The 20,151-nt window shown below is 46.9% G+C and overlaps 1 protein-coding gene across 1 annotated transcript in view; it reads left to right on the top strand.

The window, feature by feature from the left end:
* The window catches only part of gfod1 (glucose-fructose oxidoreductase domain containing 1), a 34,212-nt gene that overhangs the window by 1,368 nt on the left and 12,693 nt on the right, over positions 1-20,151 (top strand). The gene's annotated exons all lie outside the window — the stretch shown is intronic.

Here is a 20,151-nt window from a genome sequence, read left to right as displayed (position 1 = left end):
TTCAATGGCCTACTTAATACTGTGGCTGACAGTAAAGCCTTCCAGTCATTACTGTGCTGCTGGCTATTCACAGATGTGCCTCTCATATTGGCTGCCTAAGCCAGCTGTTAGTCCCAGCTATCCCAAGACTGAACTGAAAGAGCTGCTGTCTCCAAACTTACCTGACCACTGACTCCCAGCCAAGCCAGCAGTGTCACTGACTGAGCTGGAGCTGGTCACAGTCCAAAGAAGCCCTCCATTGCCCAGTCATGATCATGCATTGGGTCAAATGCATCACTGGAAGAGAAGGACAAACAGACAGACAGGGGCGCTGACGCACACACGCCGGGATCCAGTGACGGCAAAAAATAGCCGTGGGAGCCCAGGTCTGATTCATTTCCGGACGTGTGTGTGTGTGTGTGCACTGATCATGTACCATGACCCAAAAATAACCCGAACTGGCCACCCGGCCAGCTGAGCGAGCGACTGAGCTTTGGATCGTGGCGGATCATGATGTGCTCTTTTGATGGCTGCAGGTTGTTTGCCAGTTACGTAAGAGACTAGAGGCTTCAGTGACAGGACAGAACTGCACTGAGAGGACGGGGGTAGGAGGAGGGTGTCCATTCTCTTGCTGTGAGTTAGTGCACCACTCAGTAGAGTCTCCAGCAGTGTGTCATGATCGAGCAGTGTGTTGACCTGAGGATGACCATCGCAGCCTCTTGCATGCTTCTCCGCCTGCTTTGGATCTCTCCTCAAGGACATAACTGTGTACTGACATTATCGTTTAATGAGATGCTGAGCAGACATAATCTCACTGGAGGTGCCCTGCATAAGAATCATGACCTTCAGCAAAAGCATGTGATGACGCATCCAAAAGGGTTTCTCAAACTCCCAACAGGCGTTTGCCGAGTAAAGTGCTTCCTTATCGATACTTGAGGTTGCCAGGGGGAAATCAATCAGACTGGGCTTTTCCACGAAAGACATTACACAATATAAATATCTTGATTCCTGAAATGCTCTTGGACAAAGTCACAGCTGGGTTGCCAGGTAATACTTTGGTAATAGGAACAATTAGTCTGGTGATGGAGAGAGAAAAAGCACTCTGTAGATTAAATGGTTTCTACTCTCAGTGAGATTATTGTTATTATCCATGGACAATCGTGTGCATAGCAGGCAGTGACTCCAGATGTTGAGGACATTGCATGCATGTGCCCCAGGAGAATTATTCCTCTTGATGGATTGAATGAGTGCATGTCTGAAGCGGCTGACATCTGGTGTGGAGGCGACCACAGGCTCGAGAGATTGATCTCTTGAGAAGCAAGCAATCTACTGTAGATAGATAGAGTCTTTTGTCCTATAAAGGATATTCTTCTTCACACATGTCATTAGAACTTTAGGACGTGGTGTGGTACTAGTTGTAGGAAGTTATACATTGAGGTCTGTTTCTGGAATCATCAGTCCGAGAAGTAGGGCTCTCATATACAGTTCAAACATGCATGTGTGTGTTACATTGTCATATATACCCTCAATAAAAGGTGTCTCGGTGCTACAGACAGGAAGAGAACCCATCACAGCTAGCAGTTACACACAATGCACCAGGAGTTGTCCACAATTCATGTCTGTTGAATTGACAATTGCACTCAGAACCGATCCACATCCAGAGCCATTCATCCCAGTTTAAAAGTAGGTTCGGTTAAATCACCAGACTGCCATAAGGCATCCTCGTGAAGCAATTTCCTATATCTCCGCCTCAGCAGCGCTGGTTTCCAGTATAGTGTAATCTTGGTTGTGTTGCGATTTCTCTGCAGTGGTCTCCGCTGGGACATGGTTTGGTCTCTAAACACACAGAAGCTCTGACTATAAATGCTGTGGGGTGTAACCCTAATGAGGCTACCAAATATTGTAGAGTAGCCTGACAAGCCAGACCCACATCAAGATGTAGGGTCTGGGAACTCACCGTAGGCAGGGCTCAATCGGAGGGGTGGTATAAACAGTGGTCTTTCAAATTCCCTCTCCGCAATAGGATAACGCTAAACGAATCATCTTCTTGTTTTCAAATAGCAGGATGCGTTACCGTCGCAACTTCTGGTCGCATGTCAGTCACCATTATGTTAAGCCCGCCCACCGCTATGATTGCCCGTCCGTTTCTCGGTTTCTCAGCTTCCCAGTTCTATGGATCGTGCCTAGACTGCCCCGCTAGCCAAATGCCTTTTACTGCCGCTAGGGGCGTCTAGATTTCTAGGCTAATTTTAGAGTGCTCTGCCCCACTCTTTGGTGAACCATTGTGGGACCCATGTGTGAACCGTTATGGTCCGTCAGCAACTAGCCTGGCCGTGCCGAATCCACAGAAGAGACCAAACTGGTTGAGATGTGTGGCTTGTTGTGTTTTATGACTGTGGATGATAGACATTGGCAAAGAAGAGAGACCCATTTAGTCTTACATACTGTAATGGATATGTACACATGCTACACACACACACACACACACACACGCTCACATGTCATGTTCTTGATACCTTTGCATGTCACCCCCGCTACTTCTTACTGTGTAACTGATACATATTCAAACTGCCCTCCATCTACTTTGTATGCTAGACTGTCATGTGGATGTGTACCATATATTTCACATATTGTCATCCACTGAATTTTATCAAACGCTATGGAACATATACACATCAAGGCCTTCGAGGAGTTTCCCTTGATTAAGAGCATCATTGTCATCCATGTACGTAGTTTTGATACTAGCAGACATCCCGTCAGGCAGAGAACACCTGATGTCTGTGTGTGTGTGTAGGTGGGGGGAGGACCCAGGAATGCTTGGTGACTGCACTGCTTGAAAGGCCAAGTCAGAATGCAAATCTACTTCCCTGTCGTAGGGTGTGGATGATCTTTATCAGGCTGATGCTGCCTGTTTGCCTTGTGCTGCACGTCGATAAGGCTAATCAGTTAGCCCAGAAGAGGAATGCAGGCTTGGACACAATGCCAATGTAAACCGCCCAGTGAGAACGGGGGAAATATTTACGGCCTGCTCTCAAGAGGATCTTCTGTCCCGGCGAGAGCGAGTGGGAAACTCGAATGAGCCAAGTGAGGGAGCAGAAAATATTACTGAGCAGAAACCAGGGCTTTTCAGGGTCTGCTAGGGAATTGTAGCACTGCATAGTGACACACACACCTCTCTCTCACACACGCACACACACTGACACACACACACATGCACATGTGACTGAATTACTGCAAAACCTGTCTGTCCTGCTGGCCAACATTACTTCAGTCAATGGGAATGGGGATTTCTTTCATTAAGCGCCCCCCCCCCCCCCCCCCCCCCCCCTTCTCACATTCCACAGGAACTTTCCCAGTCTTTGTGTGTGTGTGTGTGTGTGTGTGTGTGTGTTTGTGTGTGTGTGTGTGTGTGTGTGTGTGTGTGTGTACTTGGCACTCTTGAGAGTAACACAGCAATAGGATTACCACGGCACCGTTTCACAGATATTCAGATATTTCTCTCTCGGGAAGATAAGCATGTTCAAATGAATCAGTTGTGCCCAATGTGGTATACAGAGGATGAAGCTGCTGAAAGCCGCTCTGCAGACTTGAGCTCTGTCTGTCTGGTCTGCATGAGCAGAGAGCAGAGCAGCCCTCAGCATCCCCTCCTCCTCGCCAGTGTGTTGTACAAGGAGAGGAAGACCAGTGTTTCGTGTGAGGAGAGGAGGAAGAGGAGTGTTTTGAGCGAGGAGAGCAAGACGAGTGTTTTGTGCGAGGAGAGTAAGACAAGTGTTTTGTGCAAAGAGAGCAAGTTTTGTGCAGGGAGAGGAAGTGTTTTGTGTCAGGTGAGGAAGATGAGAGGAAGACTGCCTGTTTCATTCCAGCGTCTAATCCATATGGCATGAATCTAGAACTTGCCATAGAAGTATTACGCACGCTTGTTTCTTCCAATTTGTTCTTGAGTCAGGACGCAATCAAGATTAGTCTCCCCACAGCACATATGGCTTAATAAAGAGGAACTCAAGAGGGAATCATAGCCCAGAATTCTCAATGGCTGGTGCCTTGCATTTCATAACAGCACGTCAGTTCACAACATGGCAAGATAGGTGCCACTGTAAACATGGGCACCAGCAGCTTGGCACTGGGCTCTTGAGCAGGTGTGCTTCTGATCTGGCGACGATAGGCCAGTCTTACCCTTCATCCTGACACGTGTATGAATCTGCTTTCATTCTGATTCTTCCTGTCCTTCTCCCACTGAACACTTCCTCCCAATTGCTGTCTCTCTCCGTGGCCTGCTCAAACCAGATAACACCCCCACCCCCCCCAAAAGCAAAGGCCCTGGGCTGTGTTAAGCACCTTCACCTTGAGACCATTTCAGTTCTGATCGATGCCAGACCTGGGCCACAGGCGGGCCACAGTCTGAGCACCTTTTTGTTCATCCGAGTGATTTGCTGCCTTCCCCATCTGCGTCCTTGGCACCAGTGGGGTAGTCTAGACAACCACTCTCCACCCTGACGCCCGGTGATGGATGTCTTACTTACTGGCTCTGCTCTCATGGAAGAGAAGTAGCACCCCATAATACTCACAACAGCTTTCCTCTTCCTCACCACCAGAAGGCAAAGGCAATGCAAATAATATTATTATCAATTTGGACTTTGCTAATGGATTAACACACAGATATTCACAGAAGCATACAGTACCAGTAGCGTCTTTGACCTTAACCTTTGACCCCTGTTTTTCTGGTGTAACATTCTGCGCCGGTAGATCTTTAGCGGATGCGGGCTCTGTGGTAGACTTTCTTCAGTTAGCCAGTAAAAATGTGTGTTTGCTGCACTGGTGGTTTCAGGGGTTTGTGAACACAAGAGGTGTTCTCACAAGTGTGGTCGCAACGGAAGAACCCTTTTGCTATTTATGAGCGTGACCACTAGGCCAGTGCGGCTATCTTCGTTTATGGAGACCTTCTGCCTGTCACCACTACACAACATTGCCCTTTATTCGTTGGTTGTTGCTTAGAATGACCCACGTCTGATAAGCTTTGTATGGCTAATTCGATTGACCTTTACAGTGCGCTGTTCATTGGGATTGCCTTGTTGACTGGGACAGGCTGTCGGGGGTATCGGGTAACGGGCCAGCAACCACAGATGCAGCAGAAGCACACACGGTTCCTCATCAGGGCAAGCTTCTGGAATCAAAAATGCTTGCTGACCTATACACTCATCCAATGCATACAGCATGAAGCTGGTACACACAGTTCCTCATCAGAGCGAGCTCCTGGAATAGAACAGGCTCTCTGACCTCTAAACTCATCCAATGCATAGAGCATGAAGCTGATTAGGTCTGGCTGTAGCTGTATGGTTGTATCTATAAGAGTTTATAGAGTTAAGGTAAGTGGTAAGGTGAGAACAAGACAGTAGGCAGTGGACATTTGAGCTCTTTAGAGGAGTTGATCCGCATAAAGGAAATGTTTCACTGGTATAGCAAGCAAACATGTATTCTTATCACATCTCAGTGGAAGTTCTCGGTATTCTTATCATATCTCAGTTCAGGATGCCATACCTCGACCTCGTTCGATTGGAGAAACTGAGCCCACGTCCCAGAGCTGAGTTTATAAAGTACAGCTAGACGTAAAACTTCAGATAAGAGATAGGAACCCCTCCAAACTTAGTGTTTTTCTAAGCTATAGCAAACAGTAACGTGCTCCAGTCCACACATTCTCTCATTGACCCCGTGTGTAAACAACGCTCTCCAGTCAGACAGGATGCCTGAGGGTTAAATCTTGCAGTATCTAAACTCTCTCTTGCTGCTTCAATAGTAGGATGGTGTCCAAACAGTTATTCAGAGTGGTTGATTTATTCCACTTAAAGAAAGAAGCAGTCCATAATGCTGGTGAAAGGTTGTTGATATTTGTGCTTGAGTGTAAATGGCATGGGATGGCTCAAACCAAACCACTGTGTGGAGGTTTGTCTTCCATTAGCTTGTGGCCCATCAGGAGCAATGCACTGAATTTGACCAAGTGTGTTAGGTATAGGAGTCATGGAAATTTAAGAATGTCAGTGCTACCTCACCAATTGGCTAGTTCTCCATCTGCTTCTACAGTATGTTGTTAGACAGACGAATCAGGCCCAGTCCATTTCCAGAGCGGGCTGTCTGCTCTGCCGTAACCGCGTAACCACCCCTGAAAGAGGTGACTCTTTGTTCCAGACAGGTTCTAGAATCTTCAGAATCTTCCGTTGGCCCCACAGGACTGAGTTATGGAGAGACCCTCTCATCCTTGGGCTGAATGCCGGAGCCTGTTTAGCGGGGTCTCCCAGCTCTTGGCACTAAGCTGGCTGCGTCGCCATTTACATGCTAATGTCGGCTAGCAGGAGAGAGAATGAGGGAGGGAGAGTGTAACCACGGAAGGAGAGAGTGACAGACAGAGAAGAAGGGAGGGTGGGAGTTTTAGTGAGGGTAGGAGAAACTGCCTTGGTCTTACGGTTCTGTGAAATTGCCTTTGTTGGCTAAATGAATTGGCCTATGGAGCTTCTTAAGGGGCCCCTCCCCACCCCCTGAAATGGCTGAGAAGTGAGCATTCCTCAAGGCAGACTGGTCGTGCAGTGCACTTGTGATTGTGTCACACTCTCACAGCACTACTACGCCCTAGGTGTTTGCGTATGTGATTATGTCTCATCTATGAGGTAGCCTGATGTGAAGATCTATTATTTTCTTCTTTTTCTTCTCTGGGATTTTTTTTTAATGATCTGACTCACCAATGAGAACATGGGCTGCCGTCAGTCCAAGACAGGAAATAATGTAATTTCAAAACCTCTTCAACTACATGTTCTCACACTTGATCCCTTTGCATCCCTTTTGTGATGCAATCTTTATGGTCTTTCAAATCTCCCCCATTCTTTGGTTTCTCAAGTCTGTGGTTGCCTGCAGTTACCACTCCCTTAATGGGAGTCTAGCCATGACAGGTCTGCCTGTGTGAATGAATACTCTCACCATGATTCAGGATGTGGGTTGTCTGGCTCTTTGGCATGGTCAAGAAGATACAAGATTATACAAGAGGCTGGGAGGGGTGAATACTCTCATCTCAGTGGTTGGGACCTCAGAGGTGTTGGAGTAATTCATCCTAATCTCAACAGCCAATGTCAAAACTACAGGAAATGCTTCAAGATCAGCTTATCTGTCTGGCTGGAAGAGGTCCATTTGGTATTGTGGTAATTGGACTATAGGGAATGAAACAGAAGACCAACAGCCGTGCTTGTGTCCCTGGCCTGGAGGACTGCAACTGGACTTGAACATATGTTCCAGGGTCCCAGGATTTAAGTGCATGTATCTTGGAAGCATAGCTGCTGAACAACGACTGTCCTTAATTGACAGTTATCGTTTCAAACACTCCTAGTTATCATGGTGGTCGTTCAGTGAAGCTGAAGGGAAACGCAGTCGAGTGAATCTGTAGGCAGGATGTTCCTGGATGCTTTCTGTCATCGCTCTCTGAAAATGAGCAGGAACGGGTCTCCTGACGGATGTCTCCCTTTCCAGTTATTTTTGCTCTGACCCTCAGTGACCTTCATTGACCTTGTTCAGTTCTCAGCTTTTCCTGACACGAGCAAAGGTATGACAGAGATTTGTGCCTAGGCAGGAAGTAGGGGAATCCTAAACTCATCAGTGGTTCGGGCTGTGACACAGTCTTTCTAAATTTCACTCCCCTTCGTGCAGTTGTCCCATCTGAACCCCCATCCTCTTCATTATCACCTGGACCTCTTGTAACAGCACGCACGGTGACACCCTCTTGGAGGCTATATGTTCCTGCCTAATTTGTAAATGACTCGTGCTGATCTGGGGTCATTTCAGTCTAGCGCTGCTTCTAATCTGAAGAAGCGCCTCATTGTGAGTAATTGACTAATACGGAGTTTCCAGCAGCACTCTGCTCTCAGTACACAGTTTCAGGACACTGAACTTTATGAGAGCCAACTGACATCGGACTGCAGTGGGCTACTGTTACTTGTACTATCTTGGCTATGCCTGTACTATTTTTAAGAGGACTGAATTCGGGGTTAATTTGGTGGGGATTGCTAAATACCAACTGATTAAGAAAACATTAAGGTTTCTGTTGCTAGATGGAAGTGTCTTTTTTGTGACTTTGACTTTGTGTTTCTTGCTAAGTGTGCTCCACTGGTGAGTGTGGGTTGATTTAATTGTCAAAAAGACATTTCAACAGGAAGAGGCTTATTTCAAAGCATGTGGCCTTCAACCACTCTCACTTCCTGTAGTGTGTATGTGTGTGTGTGTGTGTATGTGTTTGTATGCAGTTTTTGTGTTTGTACCTGCGTGTTTGTGTGTGCGTCTGTGTGCATACAGTATCTGTCTGCATGCGTGACTGTATGCACGTGTGGGTGTGTCTTCACATCAGCATAGCTAGATTAAGACGCATGTGTGTAAGTGTTAGCGATTGTCCAAGAGGGGTGTGTATATGGAACATTCACACTAGACTGTGTCACTGCTGCTTGTGTGCTGAGCTCTGGCAGGAAACAGGAAGTTGACTGATGACAATGACGTTGTCGACGGCAATGAGAATGATGATGATGATGGTAGCGGTCGTGATAATAATGGTGATGGTGGTGGTATTGGCCGTTTGACCTTGAGGCTGCTTCTCTAATGGGTCACCGTGGGCGAAGCCTACTCAGCCCTCTACTGTTCCTGATAACTTCCTTCCTCTGACCGGCCACTACCCCCATCAAAGGAGCACTACCTTATATGGCTCCTTTACTAATACTTCATAAATGACTCGTCTATGCCCAAGGAGGAAGTAGCACATTCCAGCTCGATTTCAGAGGGTTTGGTTTGCTCTGTCTCACTCTCTGGTGTTCGGTTTTCTGTTGAAATGATGCAGTGTGATGATGTGTTGCTTCCTGAAAAAAGCAGAATGGTTTGACTTAGTGGATGGTGGGTCCAAGGTTGCTTTTAGAGTCATAGCTTTCTTGTGCACACGCAGCGAGACAATGATTTTCTCTGCTTCACATTGTGGCTAGCTGGGGATGTGTGGTCTCTGTTTTTTAGTTGTAAGAAAAATACATGAATTCTTTCACTGAATTGGAAATCTCCCTGTTGATATCTTGTCACTGACTATAAAATGTAACTTAGCCTAAACAAGCCTTTCAAGGCTGATAGATATACTTTCAGTATACACTGTACTGGTTGCGTATGGACAGGATGACAGAGGCTAATCGTTACAGAGGATGACATTATGGGTTGTGTGTAGATTGACATCCTGCTTAATTAAAAAAAAAATAAATAAATAAACAATATCAGCTGACTGTTTATTACATCTGCTGTGATATCTGCCTCACACTGTCTCCTCCATGGCTTATTTCAGCATGATAGGCCTTATTGCTTTAGGTCTCAGGCTGGCTGTGAGTGACGGGCATCTCAGTGCAGTGAGATCTCCTCTCCTCTCGGCCAGTCTTCTGAGTCTGAGCATCTGAGTGACACGTCTCCGAGGTGACCTAGCTGACTGTCACCACGGCGATGAGTTTGTGACTTCCAGTTTCGCTCAGTTTTTCTTTTTTTATATTTATTTTCTTTGCCTAACCTAGAGAAGCCACCACAGCTAGTCAGTTAGCTTCACTACCCACTTGGATGGATGTCATACTGTTTGTAGGAGCTTGTAGACTGAGCACAACATTGCTTCCCATTAGGTGAAGCTATTTCTGTGATATGATTCTCTCAGTTTCACAGAGAAATGAATGACGATTTTTATAAACTCTTCCCCATTTTACACCCATGGGTCTCACTGTTCCTGCAACCAGTCTGATTTGGTTCTGCTTACTGGACACCACAAATGTATATACTTTTAACTGGAGAATTTTGCAGCTTTTATAAACATCAATTCAGGTTTTTGAAAAAAAAAAAAAATCAGGTGTCAGAAAGGCAGGATTGGGAAATCAAGCCCAGGTCAACCAGTCGTCAGTTGGTGAGGTCATCTCATCTCTGCTCCACATGCCCACTTTATCCTACCGTATACTAAGCTATTCTCACCCCAGATCCTTGACTGTTGACTCATTAACTAAACTGGCCACCGTTGCGGTCACACACACCACCACAGTCCTGCGTATTCTGCCCTTGCAGTTACGCAGGAGGTGAATGATGCAAATGCTGAGCAATCATACAGAGGCAGACAGGAGAGGGACTTTTTGCTGGGCAGCACACACACACACACACACACACACACAGACAGACAGACACACAAACAAACACATCATGCACACGCAGTTTATCACAACGAGCAACACACGCGCACACACAACAAAATGGTGGTAATTGTGCAGATGGATGTATCGACGACTTCCATTGATTTCTGTGACTCCATTGTAAAAGCTCGGCTGCACTGGCAGGTTGTTTTTAGTAGAACAATGAAAGTGAGAAACGCTTCCCCGCGATAGCCAGTCCCTGGCCACCAGGCCTGCCGGAGAGTGGTGGTCGTTGGTCCTCTGTGCTCTGGCCTGCGGCAAGGAGATAAGAGAGCAGTGACCAGCGCTATGCAAATAGAGACTTTGCATACCCTCACATCACACACAGCTGACCGACTGACAGCTTCTTTCTCTGGTACTGAGCCACAGGCATTCCGCAGGGTCTTAGAACAGTCTGTAGAGGTCTACAATGTATGAATTTGAAGCCTTAAAAAGTATTATAATTAGCATTTTACGTGCTTGGTTGTAAATGCATTGAAATAGGTCGACATTAACTATTTCTACAATGAATGGCCAGTTGTTTGGCATTGTATTTTTCAAGTTCAAGTTAGGACATTTGCTGTGCTTGACATTTTAGAAGTCCGACTTTCCCTCATGCTGTTCTTTGTATTTTTTTTGCCAGTATTTAGTTTCACAATTGGTCTGAAATTTAATTCATTATGGTCTTAAAATGGTTGTAAGTTGTTGAACCCAGCAGTGATCTGGTGAGTGTTTTTGGCCATTTGGCCAAGCTGAGGCTGGATTTCTACAGATTTCAAGTTCTTCTACTGTAGCTGGAGGCCCATTGGGACACGACTTGAATGAACCAGCAAAATTAGTTTTTCACGTTTGTTTGTTTTTAACAAGAGTGACATAGCGTTGGTCCCCTCAGGCCTATCTGTGTGTGTATCTGTGTGTGTGTCTGTGTGTATTGGACATGACACAAGCAGCTCTTTGTTCTACCGCAGTTGTGTCTGTTTCCTTCTTGCTTTAACAACCTGAGTGCATCTCTCAGTTTGGAGCCAATGTGATTGTCCTTGCCAAACCAATTATGCTGGGATGAGCCTAACTCAATAACGATGATGACAAACACCCATATGCAGGCAGAGGAACCGCATGTTCAGATATAGCAGCAACACAGGACAGGACAGATTTATTGTCGAGTGTCTAGCTACACTAATGTCTTATTCCATGCTAAATAGAATAACCAAGTAAACTAAATGGGATTGGCCCCTTAAATATCATTTTACATCTCAGAGGAGAGAGAGAGAGGGAGAGAGAGAAATGCTTTCAGAAGAGACGGGGTGTACAGTATTTCCCGGTGTTCAGCTCCTGAAAGTTTGTTCTTCGTTGTATCTGATTTTGCGTGAAACCGCAGATGCTCTTCTTGATAGCGAGCACATTCCTGAATGATGGCTGCTTCCTCCAGCCGCACATGACCTGTTATCAGACAGCAGCTAATCTTGGAGCTGGAGCGAGTGAAGCATCTCCAGCAGGGTGGCATCATGCACAGTCACATGTCTGCTCTCTGGTCTTGGACCCCCCCCCCCCCTCCCCTGTCCTCACTACGGAATTCACCCCACACACTGACACTGACGGTGAGAGCGAGTGTGTCAGAATGAGCGTGTGGAAAATGACACACCCTCACACACTCCCACACACTCCCCATCCATCTAAGTTGTGTGTTATTCACACCCAGTGAGACGATGGGCCTCATTTCAGTTATTCTCTTTTTTTCCTCATCTGTCTGCCTTTCTCTCTCTCCTGTTTGTCTGTATCTGTCCATCCTTCACTTTTTTGTCTTTTTTTATTTCTTGCTGACCTCCTTTTTGTTCTATCTCTGTCAACCAAGTGTGCCTATATCCCAACCTCTCCACACACCACACCTCTCCCCTGGTCCTCTGCGCTGCTTGATGTGGGTTCATATGGGGTCAGCGTTCTCCCTGTGTGTCCGTCCTGGAAGGAGAGCGGAGCTGCACCGCTCTCCCAGTCAGCCCACAGCTGGCTGTTTCTCTGCCTGTAACCATGGCGACACAATGGAGATGTCCAATCCAGCCCCTCCCCCTCCCCCTCTCCAGCCCACCCACCCACTCTCAAATGGCCAGTTTGTCAGCCAACAGCATCAATTAGCCTGAATGACTGGGATTGGGATTGACTGTTGGCCCCTGGTCTGCTTGACTTTCTCAAGCCTGTTTGAGTCTTGAGTTGAGCTGCTGACATTTCACTCACGCTGCTTGCATTAAGGAAGTTAAGGAAATTGTTCTTCCAGGGTGACGTCTGTGGATTATTACATTTACATTACATTTGCCGTGGGGGGTGGGGCACAATGATTCAGTTGACGTACAGTGAAATGATGAGAAAGATTATGAGTATGCAATCAACTGCCCATATTTCAAGGAGGACAAGTTACTCCATCACACCCTGTTTCCATTCCATGTGGGTGCCATGTCTGATTGAATGCCATTTGAACTATTCAAGCACGCGATAACTGCTAACACATGGCTAATCAAACACCCACCTCAAATAAACAATAGACTGGTAGTAGATGCTGCGCCTTTCCAGACCGTGACTAATTGATTGTGTTATGACACATAACTTAGTGGTATTTCAGGCCATGTGGTTTTACACTGCCGACATTCCACATTCGATTGTGTAACTCAGGAGATGACGGGTGATGATGTTGCTCTGGGAGTCGGAGAACATGCTATGGCAAGCCAAGTAGGACACAGTATAATGACAAAGGGGAGAAAACGGATCAGTGGAATGCTTTTCTCCTGTGTGAGAGGAGAGTTGCAGTGCTCTGTCAGAAGGGAGTTAGTCCAGTTATTTAAATGATTCTTTTTTTATTTCATGCTGAAAGTTTCTTTTGGCACTTGTCATCAGGGTTTGCTAATTAGTGGAACTTATCGACCAGGTGTTGGCTGTATAAGTAGAACCAGCTGTTTGTGTGTGTGTGTGTGTGTGTGTGTGTGTGTGTGTGTGTGTGTGTGCATGCGTGCGCAGGTGTGCAGCAAAACCAGTTCAGATAGCATCTGTCTGTGTCACCAATCGGGTCCTGGTCTCCTGGGGCCAAACACACATGGATGATTGACATTCAGAGCCGATGCCTAAATGAGGCCTAAAGTCCACCCACACCTGGACAACACACACACACACAGCTTTTCTTTGCTGCATGTGCCTCCACAAGGTGCCAGATGGCTTTAGGATGTCTTAAATGCACATAATGGCATTAAAGCTCAAAATTGTATGGACGGATACAGGTTTTTTTGCTCTAAAGGGATCTGAATAATCAAGGCTGAAAACTCGAAACTCAGGTACTCAAAAGGCCTTTCACCCCTGCAAAATGTGCAAAATGTGTGTGTGTGTGAATGCTCTGAACACCTCACATAGTTGGGTGTGTTAGAGGCAGCATAAACACTAGGCTCCTCTGTAGTGCAGACTGACTGGCCGATTCAGCATGAGTGGTGACCAGCGAGTCCGAGGTGATTGCTTTCAGCTCAGTCGGCCTGTCCCCTTAAAAGCCCGAGACAGCCTCTCGAAGACCAGACAATGCACTGGGAGAGAATTAGCATACACGTTGAAGGCAGGGCTAGTCAATAGTAGCAATGGCCTGCTGTGCTATGCCTTGGTATCAACAGAAATGGCCATTGTTGAGTAGTGTGTACTGTATGCTTTGTGGAGGCGTAATGTCATCTCTTCCGTGGAATGTATTCAGAACATACAGGTTTTTTTATACAAAACAAAATGGAAATCGTGGAATAGAATTTGTGTATTTACGTCATGGTAAGGTTGGTGGTGAAATATGAGAATGGGGATGTAGTCAGAAGTATAAAAGATTCATATTCTCTAGAAGGAATATGTCTTTGGAAGGTAGATTCCCCCATTGCACCCCGCGCTAGAGATTAATATAAGCCTACTCATCATAACCCTGTTAAACAGAAAACATACAGTACTAACTCACACACTCAGCTTTGTGTGTAATTGTTTTGACGTTTCTGGATGCAGATTAATTGTGGGGACGATAAAGACAACCCTTACAGCCAATCTAATTTCATCCTGCCGCCCACCCCTTTCCCTTCTCTCCTCGTTTATTGATATGCAAATAGCCCAAGAAAACCCATTGAGGAAGGCTTTATTAAATCACCATTATTTGTATCGTTTCTTTGTCATTCTGGCTGGCGTTTTGTGACTTGTTATTACAGTGCTTGTCGCAGCGTATTGTCTCCAAAGTGGGCGGATTCGAGCCGCGTGGCTAATAGGTCCCGCGGGGACGCCAGAGCCTTGATGTTGGGCATGGCACCCTGACAAGAGATCAATCCTGTTTTGCCTCGGTTTTGCCGTAATGAATGAGGGAGCGGTGCCCAACATCACCACCCAACACCCTCACGTTACCTTGTGGGTCTCCAGGGAGTTCCAGTAAGAACCTGGGGCGCAAATGGTTACTCAAAGGGTTCCATCCTCCGCCATTGAAAAATATTAAGAATGGTGGATGGACAGTTATTGTTCATGAGTGTTTGTCTTTTTGGATGATTTTGAAATGTTATGGATTGCATTCTTCCATGCATCCCACTATATTTTTGCATGTGATATTGATAAACCTATGCAAATGATAGTTGCTCTATAATCAAAATGAATACTGGCAAATTATATATAAATTAATATGCATAATGAATGTGGAAATCCTACCAAGCTGAAAGGTACAGTAGGCCAATCTGCTGATTAAGCTATGCTGGTCCTACTATCTGAAAGTGAAACAGCCGTCTGCTGTGCTCTTGGAGAAAGCCTGTCTATCACCCTCATGAATGCTTTTTATTGGTCCCCTTGGGCACTTAACAAGAGTAAGAACCCTTGCTAAGTGATGCTAATGTCCGGCCTCAGCAGCTGTCTCTGTTTGTGTCCACGCTAATGGACAAGCACACGGCGCATGCTCCTGAGGGGAGCCGAAGGCTAGTGGACACTTCTCCGAGGTCCCTCCGATTTCGTGGAGACCCAGAGTGTGAGCAGAGCAACAACGAGCGTCCAAATGGCTTCCTGGTCGGCCAGTGGGGTGACCGGCGCGGGAGTGTCGGCACAGCCGCTGCGCTGTTTAGCTCTCGGTCGAGTGGAGACTTCCTGGAATTGTTTTGATTTTGGGTGACAATGAAGGTGGGCTAGCTAGCGCTAGCTTCCTTGGCCAGCGTCTGGCCTACATTCTCCAGGGCTCAGGGGGACAGCCTGCTGTATTGAGGCTCTGCTAGCGGTGTCATATTATTAACTGCTTTCTGGAGATGTTATGGATGTTTAATTTTAGAATTTGCCCTCTTCTGTCTGGCCTCAAATGCACAGATTCTTCTTTTGTGGCGTCAGTGTTGGATAAAGACATCTTGTTGGTGTGCTCTACTGCTACAGTAGGTGTTCATTCACAAGTCTCTCTGGTGTCTTTTTTTCTTTGCTTTTTCTTGTTCTTTGTATGTTTTTTTCCCCCTCCAACCTCCAGCCACATCACTAGCAAAGGCAATACCCCCCCCCCACACACACCTCCCTAAATCCAGCCATCCATCTCCTCTGTGCAGACAGGGAGTATTGAGATGCCAGCGTTAATTGGTGAGGCTGGTTGGTCCTGTTGACTGGGGGAGGGGGGGGGGTAGACAAGGAAAGCGATGCACGCCTGCTAGTAAGTAACTCAGCAGAACATGTCGCTTGGGCTTCAACCTGCGGAAACTCTTTTGTCCTGCCAGGTCACCCTACAAGGACAACGCGACCAACTGGAAGGGCCTGTTTCGGCTCTGTGCCACGTTCTCTTGCTTTCCCTCGTGACTTTAAGCTTGAGGGAGCCTGAATCTTGAAATTGCAATCTTTTTGAAGACAGGTTTTGTGGTGTGGTGACTTTGCGCTCTCTCTCTTTTTTTTTTTGCGATGACACCATTCACCATTCACAAAGCCATGTTGAAGTCAGTGTAGTTCGTCTCCTGAATTATTAAAAGGAGAGTTGTGGTTATGGTTGATGCAATTCCAGGTCAATTCCGTAATGAGATGGGAGCATAGACGTGGGTGGGTGTGTGGGGGGGGGGTGAAGAAGAATGCTGTTGTGGAGAAGTGTGTGACTGGGAGGAGTGTGTTGTATTGTGAGGAGTGTGTTGAGAGGGAGACTGTCAGAAGTGTGAGATTGTGAGGAGTGTGAGACAGTGAGAAATGTGAGTGTGCTGTATTTTGAGGAGTGTGTTGTACTGTGCGACTGTGAGAAGTGTGTTGAGTGTGAGACTGAGGAGTGTGTTCTATTGTGCAACTGTGAGGAGTGTGTTGAGTGTGTGACTGAGGAGTGTGTTCTGTTGTGAGGCTGTGAGGAGTGTATTGTAACTGGTGTGTTGCCTTTGAGGATTGTGGAGGAGTGTGTGTCACTGTGTTGTGGTTTCACCGGGAAAGCTAATTACCGCCCTGATAAGTCAACAGTTGACCCAGTTTTAATTTCCGAGATTAATCACCCGCTTTTCAGGGGTGGGCTGTAAGGTTGTCTCCCCTCATGCGCACACACACACACACACACACACACACACACACACACACACACACACACACACGTTATCAGATAATGGAATAAATCTTGCAAGCGACCGGCTCCTCTGAAGAGTAGCGGACACTAATCAGCTGTGTTTTAAATCAGCATCACACACGGTGCACGAGCGGACACCTCCCACCGGCCATCCGTCAGCTTTCATGCGCACGTGTGTGATCACATCGCACACACACACACACACACACACACACACACACACAGATGGTGGCCGACTGCTCTCCCCACGCCGTCGTCTTTCCGCCTCTCGTGTCTATTTCTGGCCTTTGGAAGCGCTCGCCATTGTCTTTGCCCGCCGAGGCGATCTGAATTGATCTGAAGTGGTATTGTGATGAAAGCTGCGGCCCCTGTAGGCCAATGAAAAGCTGCATGGGACGGGCTAATGGGGCCGATTGAGTGGAGGGGATGTTGTCGAAGGCTACCAGCAGTGAACGGATGCCAGACTTCACTGCAGCAGCCTGATCGTGATTCTAGTGACTGATAACGACACAGACATACTGTGCTATGGGTGCAGATTTGCATGAGCGTGGTAGGATGGAAGTGGAACATATAAACATATCAAGGCAAATATATTTCAGGTATTCTTTATCTGTTTTTATTGAAGAATGTGTACATTATGTATTTAGTGAGCCTTTTTGTTATTGTTAAGCATCTTCTAGACACACACACACACACACACACACACACACACACACACACAAAGGTTAAAAGCCTGTTGTGCCCAGCCCTGGCGAGCAGTTGGCAGTCATCGAGCCCCACTATTGAGATGGGGAGGGGGGAGGACTGCTGAGAGTGACTGAGAAAGGATACTCCTCCCTGGGCAGTAGATCGATGGTGCAGTGGGGTCTGAAAACCAGCACCAGGAGGGAGTAATTCAATCTCAGCTCTGGCTCCCAGCTTTTAGGCTCCAAACCAGCCGTCCACCCCCCATAATACACACACACACACATACACACACACACACACACATATAAGCACACACAAGCATGCACACATGGTCAAATAACCACTATGTGGATACACATGCACACTAACATTAATATGCAGACACACACACACACACACACACCAGACCCCAGATCTCTTTCTTGACATCATAATGTTTGCATATTGTGCCCATATACGTGTGTGTTGCTAAAAAGCAGTGCGCTATTTCAGTGTTCTGAAGTGTCTGCTTATGGTTAAGTGCTTGTTTTCGACACGCGGGGGCCTAGATGGGCCTATATTCCCTTTTGTTTGCGGAGCCTCAAGTGTGTACCTTCCAGCTCGCTGCTCTGACTGTGGCAGGGCTATGTTTAGGTCTGTGGTCTGCTTAAGTGCTTGGTTGTCACACACAGAACACACTTTTGTTTAGTGCAGTTTTGTGTTTGTGTATTTCAGACAGCTGTGCGTGTGATATCATGTGTTATTTTAGTGACTTGTGTCAAGTGTGGGTGGGAGAGGGAGAAGGGAAGGAGGTGGTGTACTGTGTGTGTGTGTGTGTGTGTGTGTGTGTGTGTGTGTGTGTGTGTGTGTGTGTGTGTGTGTGTGTGTGTGTGTGTGTGTGTGTGTGTGTGTGTGTGTGTGTGTGTGTGTGTGTGTGTGTGTGTGTGTGTGTGTGTGTGTGTGTGTGTGTGTGTGTGTGTGTGTGTGTGTGTGTGTGTGTGTGTGTGTGTGTGTGTGAAAGTGCTATTGTGTGTAGAGTGTGAGGCAGAGGTGTAAGTTTCCCTCTTTGTGTGAATGTGTTCATTTGTCCCTGCCTGGCTACAGTTGTGTCTGTTCTGTTGTGGATACTCAATCAATTCATCCCGTCAGACTGTTCCTCTCTTTGTCTCCATCTTTTTTTTACACACACACACACACACACACACACACACACACACACACACACACACACTGTAATCAGAGGGTCTAATGTTCAGTGTGTGAGCTGTGTGTGTCCAGTGCCCCTGTCTCAGATGAGGAGCTGGACCAGCAGCATGTGTGTGTGTGTGTGTGTGTGTGTGTGTGTGTACATCTTGCAGCTCGATCATTCTGACAGTACAAAGTGGACACACATGCACACACATGATTTACGCACTGTCCACTCAACACACATATTCATAGAGGATGAACTTGTTTGGAGTGTGTGTGGTGTGTATATGTGTGTGTACTGTATGTGTGTGTGTGGGACCTGTTTACCCTGCCAATTGTGTGAAATTGGGTACAGTGTTTATTTTACAGCCTGAGGCAATGGGTCATCTGTGTGTTAATGTGTTCTCAGCTATGTGTGTGTGTGTGTATGCTGAAAAGGAGTGGCAGTATAGGTAATCATCCTTGACATGCTGGAACAGTATTTCTTCAGGTGTGTGTGGTTAGGTTAGGTGTCAGGCTATTGTCTGGCTGCATGGCCCTGGGTTAGAAGAGAGGATGCATCTCAGTCCCACATGTATCTCTCTCTCTCTCTCTCGCTCTCTCTATCTATCCATCTCTCTCTCTCTCTCTCTCTCTCTCTCTCTCTGTCTGTCTGTCTGTCTGTCGGTTGGTCTGTCTGTCTCTCTCTCTCTTTTACTGCACTCGTTCAACCCATAACCCCTTCCTAGCCCTTCCATTTCCACTGCAGTGATGAGTCAGGTCAGAGCTGATGGGTAATTACCTCTGTGGTTTTAAGTGCTCTCTCCTCCTCCACTCCTGTCCTCCCCCTCTCCTCTCCTTTTCTTTTCTCTTCTCTCCTGTCCTCCTCTCCTCCTCCACTCCTGTCCTCCCTCTCCTCTCCTCTCCTGCCCTCCTCCCCTCTCTCCTCCCCTCATCCACTCTCCTCTCTTCTCCTGTTCTCCTCCCCTCTCTCCTTCTCCTCTCTCTCTTCTATTCTCTCTCCTCCTCTCATCTCTCCTGTGCTGTGCTGAAGTTGGACTAATTGGCCCTAATGTTTCCAGGGGCGTTGCTGTGAGATGGAGGCAGCTGAAGTGCTCCCCCTCTCCCCCTCCCCACCTGCTCTGTGCTCTGCATATAGAGAGAGTGATGAGATCGGCTGTGTGGTGCAGGGGGATTGGGATTCATCAGAGCTCTCATTGAAAGGCTAACACAACAGCTGTGACTCCACTGGGAATACATTCACTTATTCACTCATTCACTCTCTCCGGCTGCATGGGTGAGGTGGTGCTGAGATGGGTAGGCGTGCAATATAGGTGCATGTTTTAATATGGAGCATCTCCATGAGTCGCTACCTAAATTATGCATACACAAAATGGCTGAATGAAGGTTTTCAACCTCAACCAGCTAGTAGGGTGAAAGCTCACAGAAAGCTCACAGACCATCATAACACCTTCCCACGGTTTTGTTCTGGTGTCAGTTCTTGCCATGACAAACAGATCGTTTGAGTCAGCGTGTGTAGACTCGAATGTCGGTGGAAACAGTCCAATTAAACGGCTGGTTGTTAAAGAACATCGATATGACATGGAGCCAATTACT

The sequence above is a fragment of the Sardina pilchardus genome, chromosome 19 (assembly GCF_963854185.1).
Source record: "Sardina pilchardus chromosome 19, fSarPil1.1, whole genome shotgun sequence".
Lineage (NCBI taxonomy): Eukaryota > Metazoa > Chordata > Actinopteri > Clupeiformes > Clupeidae > Sardina > Sardina pilchardus.
The sequence above is the reverse complement of the archived record's forward strand: the minus strand, read 5'-3'. Positions and strand labels throughout refer to the sequence as shown.